The sequence below is a fragment of the Chinchilla lanigera genome, unplaced genomic scaffold (genome assembly GCF_000276665.1).
Source record: "Chinchilla lanigera isolate Chin_1 unplaced genomic scaffold, ChiLan1.0 scaffold00047, whole genome shotgun sequence".
Lineage (NCBI taxonomy): Eukaryota > Metazoa > Chordata > Mammalia > Rodentia > Chinchillidae > Chinchilla > Chinchilla lanigera.
The window spans coordinates 1,694,586-1,700,289 of NW_004955448.1; positions in this window are offsets into that span (position 1 = coordinate 1,694,586).

The following is a 5,704-nucleotide window of genomic DNA, read 5'->3' on the forward strand; positions in this document are numbered from 1 at the left end:
GGGGAAAGTAGGGAATCAACAAGAAAATAACATGATTAAATTAAGCCAATACATATCAGTTATAACTGTCAATGAAAATGGCTTCAATTCACCAATCAAAAGAAGCAGACTGGCACAGTGGATCAAGAAACAAAATCCAAAGGGACTGGGGATTTAGCTCAGTGGCACAGCACCTGCCTGGCAAATGCAAGGTCATGAATTCTATTCCCAGTACTGGAAAAAAACAAAACAAAACAAAAAACAAACAAACAAAAAAGAAACAAAATCCAACAGTGTGCTGTATACAAAAAACACATTTAACTCAAAAAGAGATCCATAGAATGAAACTGCAAGGGATGGAAAACAATACTCCATGTGACAGGAACCCAGAAAAAAGGAGTAGCTGTTCTGTTTGCAGACTACCTGAACTTCAAACCAAGAACAATCAAGAGACAAAGAAGTTTACTACATACTTGTTATGTTTGATACATTGTGTCAACTCGAGTCTAGAGGCTTGGCTAAGTGACTCAGCAGTTCTGCATTCTAGGGTGAAAAGGACATACCCTTACCCCTCTGGGATGTTGTTCATTGTGTCAACTTGAGAAGTTTAGAAGGTTAGCTATGTGACTCAGCAGGGAGCCAGGGTCCTCACTTTGTATTCATCCTGAGCCTGTGCAAGAGGAGGGTGTGGAGATTATGTGAGTGCTACACATCCCCTGGGTGGGGGAAGCCTGCCTACAATATGAGGGAAAGAGGCTCGCTGGCTCTGCCACTCTTCCGTTGTACACTTGTTGCTATATTGTTCCTGCTGCCATGCCGCCATGAACTGTTGCCCTCTGCCATGTGCCACTCTGCCTTGGAGCCAGCTGAGTATAGACTGAAACCTCCACAGACTGTAAGCTAAACAAACATTTACTTCCTTCAAAAAAATTTTAAAAAGATAAAAATCAACCCAAAAAATCAGAGTTAAATTACACTGTAGATCAAATGGATTTAACAGTTATCTACAGATTCATCAAAATAACTTGTTTGTGGAATATTAGATCACAATGCAAGTCTCTAAAACACAGAATAATTGAAAAAAATCTCATGCATCCCAACAGATCACAAAAGAATGAGAATTAGAAATTAATATTCAGGTGTGGTGGTGCATGTCTGTAATCCCAGTACTCAGGAGCCTGAGCCAGGAGGATCACTGTGAGTTCAAAGCCAGTCTGGGCTACAAAGCGAGTTCAAGCACATCCTGAACTGCATAGCAAGACCTTATCTCAAAAAGACAAAAGAATGAAAGAAAGAAAGAAAGAAAGAAAGAAAGAAAGAAAGAAAGAAAGAAAGAAAGAGAAAAAAACAGAAATTATACATGTATGTGGAGATTGAGTAAGCCACTATTGAACAATTAATGGATCACTAGATAGAGGAGAAACTTAAAAATTCCTAGGATCAAATGATAATGGAAATTAATATATCAGAATCTTTAGAACACAATGAAAACAGTTCTAAGAAGGAAGTTTATAGCTATGAGTGCCTACACCAAAAAGAGTGATCCCAAAAGAAAAATCTAATGCTGCATCTCCAGGTCCTAGAAAAACAAGAGCAAGTCAATCCCAAAACCACTAGAAGGAAAGAAACAACAAAGGTGCCGGGTGTGGTGGCACACACCTGTATTCCCAGCACTTGGAAGGCTGAGGCAGGAGGATTGTTGCAAGTTCGAGGCCAGTCTGGGCTACAAAGTGAGCTCAAGGCCAGCCTGAACTGCACAGCAAGACCCCATCTCAAAAAGACAATTAAAAAAAAGAAGGAATGAAATAATAAAGATCAGAGTGGAACTAATGAAATTGAAGAACTATACAAAAAGTCAATAAAACAAAGAGTTGGTTCTTTGAAAAGATAAACTAGGTTGACATGCCCTTAGACAAAACAAGAGAAGTCCCAAATTAACAAAATTAGAGGTGAAATCACAAAAGATGCCACCGAAATCAAGATGACTGTCATAAATTTTGAAAATCTGTACTGTCATAAATTGGAGAATTAAAAAAAAAAAAGAAACAAATTCCTAGCCACATAAAATCTACTAAAATTTAAATAAGACAATATTTAAAAATCTAAATGAAGAAATAACAAGCAATGAGATTGATGCAGTAATCAAAATCCTACAAACTGCCAGATGTAGTGGTGCATTCTTGTAATCCCAGAATTTGAGAGCTGAAGCAGGAGGATTGCCATGGGTTTGAGGCCAGTCTGGGCTACATAGTGAATTCAAGGCCAGCCTGAAATATATAGTGAGACCCTGTCTCAAAAAGAACAAAAAATAAATAAATAAATAAATAAATAAATAAAAACTTTACAAAGTAAGATAAGTCCAGGACCTGCAGGATTTACTACTGAATTTTACCAAATCTTTAGAGAAGAAATAGCACAAATGATTCTCAAATTTTGCCATAAAATAGAATACAATTTTGCCAAACTCATTCTAAAAAGCCAGCATTACCCTGAGCAAAACAAGTACTCAATCAGAACAGAAAACCACAGGTTCATCTATGATGAACGTAGATGCAGAAAACTTCAATAAGACTCTTACAAACAGAATTCAACAACTTATGAGAGGTTCATACTCTATGACCAAGTTGGTTTCATCCCAAGGATGGTTTAACCTAAATAAATCCATAAATGTAATATACCACATAAATAGAATCAAAGATAAAAATACACAATCATTTGAACAGACCCAGAAAAAGCCTTCAACAAAATCCAACATCCTCTCATGACAAAAATCCAATGAAACTAGGTATAGAAAGATCTTATCTCAAAGTGATAAACCCACAGCTAACATCATACTTCGTGGGGAAAAACTCAATCATTTCCTTGAAAATCAAGAAGGAGTCGCTGGGCGTGGTGGCACACAACCATAATCCCAGCCCTCGGGAGGCTGAGGCAGGAGGATTGTTGCGAGTTTGAGGCCAGCCTGGGCTACAAAGTGAGCTCAATGCCACCCTGAACTGCACAGAGAGACCCTGTCTCAGAAAGACAAAAAAAAAAAAAAATCAAGAAAGAGACAAGGGCATCAATTCTTACCGCTCCTGTTCAATGTAGTACTCAAAATTTTAGCAAGATAGCTGAATGTGGTGGCACACACTTGTAATCCCAGCACTGGGGAAGTTGAATCAGGAAGACTGCATGAGTTTGGGGCCCGTCTGAGCTACACAGTGATTTCAAGGCCAGCCTACAATACAAGGCAAGACCCTGTCTCAAAAAAAAAAAAAAAAAATTACCTAGAGCAATCAGAGAGCACAAAGAACTAAAGGGGACACAGACACAGAAGGAAAAAATCAAAGTGTCTCTATTTGCAGTTAATATGATTCTTTACATAGAAAACTCCACCAAAAGACTTTTAGGTCCGACCAACAAATTCAGCAAAGTGTTAGGGTAAAAATCAACAAAAGAAAATCAAGAGCTCCTGTACATGGATAATGAAACCACCAAGAAAAAAATTTTAAATGCCATTCACAATAGCTTGAACAAATTAAATACCTAGGAATCAACCTAACCAAGAAGGTGAAAGATCTCTGTAACGAAAATTACAGAACTTTGAAAAAAGAAATTGAAGAAGAAAAACTATAAAACATGGTTACAAAGCCTTGTTGACAATAATGAGCTTTTGCCTCTCTCCCAATACCCCAATATTAATGTGAAATAGTAAACATTTCGGTAAAGGAGTGGCTTCCTAGGACCTGACACTTGGACAGGATAACCTAGATTCAAGAATTTGATTCTGATATCAGAGAAGATCTGACCCACATGTTAAACATATAGCATTTTAGCAATATTTATTTATTTATTTGCTAAGCGATACATCTTTAGAGAATACTAAGGTTTCCTCTTACCCTAGAATGCCAGGAAATTGAAGGAGGAAAAGACCTCACAGGTCAGTGTATGAATGTGTCCCTAGGGCACCCACGCTGAGAAACACACAATCCCATCTCTGCACATCCTCTTAGGGATGAGAGCTCCATAGCCATGTGCCTTGTCTCACAATTCCCACACACATTTGAGGTGCTCATTTGATGTTCATGATATTGATGTAGGAAGGAAAATGTAACTCCCAACCTGTTAGATGTCAGATATTCTGAGTTCATGTTCCCTGAAGCTGAAGAATGAATTCTAAGGAACAACAGAGGTTAAGAGCAGGGAAATTTTACTAGGGAGTTAGAATGAGGAATAGGAATGGGGGGTAGGAATAGCCCCTGAGAGACAAGAGGGCCCCCAAATGGGTTGCCAGTGAGCCCAATTCTCTGAGAAAGTTTTATAGAGCAAAATCACAAAATGGGTACAACACAGGTCAAAACTATAATCAACCAATAAGATTAGAAGTATAGCCAGTTCACTAATATTGATCCAACAGTAGCAAAGGCTTATGGACAATATAATTATCCTTGGTTGATTACCTATAATCTTAGCTTATTTAGTCTCAGTCTTAGTAGATGGGAGAAGATGGCCCACTCCTAATGAGATAATGGTTTATTTATGTAGGAAATCTCAAAAGGATGGTACCAATGATCTCAAACTTCCACTTATCCCTTGGGAAAGTACCCAAACCTGGCCATTGTGATTTTAATCTTTAGAAGTGCCTCCCGCCACAGTTTTGATGTATTCACATCTTCTGCAATGACTCCCTCAAGGACCTAGCCCTGTTTGACCGCCTATGTTTCTAGCTAGTTTAGCTGTCTGTAATAGTACTACTAAACAATTATAATGTATGGTGCAACTTGTTCCTTGTGCAACAAAAGCTGAAAGAAGACAATCTTAAATGAAAAATGGTCATGTAGTTCAAAAGCTGTGTCTGAATTTAAAAAGCAAAATTGTTGGACACACCTACTTAAAAATGAACAATTGTGCCATTAAGTTTCTAGAAAAATTAGAGAAGAGCTATAAAAAAGGATATAATTAAGAATTTTTAAACTTGTAAATTAGCAATACACGAAAGCTAAACAGGGTTGGTGGCCCACGCCTGTAATCCCAGCACTCAGGAGTTGAGGCAAGATGGTAACACGATCTAGGTCAGCCTGAGCTACACGAGTTCAAGGCCAGCCATACAAAACCCTGTCTCAAAATCATAAAAACAAAAACAAAAAGACATAATCCTTGGTGCTACGGCTTATACCTAGATATTCCCCCAAAGCCTCATGCACTCCTAGGTGGGGCTTTTGGGAGGTGACTGATCATGGATCTGTCATACTGGATTACTCCACTGACTGCATAACTTATCACTGTTCTGGGCGTGGGAAGTGGGAAGGTCTACCCTGGGTGTGACTGCCCAACATCTGCTGTCCCTGCCCACTGGCGCGTTTCTCCCTGGAGGCCTCTGAAGTCACCCGCTTTTACTGTGTCTCTAGAGATTTAACTCTCCTTTGTCACACCACAAGTCAGAAGCTAGACAGAAAGTGAAGACTGCCCCTTCCGTTCTCTGTACTGAGGTTTGTCTCTTCGCTTTCTCTGTGGGCTCCAATTTTCCCTTCAGATCCTTCCTGGGTCCCAGGGTTCCACCTCCCTCCTTCTTTTCTTCCCCACGTTGTTATTTTTCTAGTGTTTGGATTCTGAATCTTGGAGAGGTTGATTTATTACTGGGGCAGGGATTTAATGTAGTAGTATGGTGCTGGTGTCATGCACGAGGCCCTGGTTTGATAGTGACTGCTCCCTAGTGGGCAGAGAATGGACTGAACAGTCAATG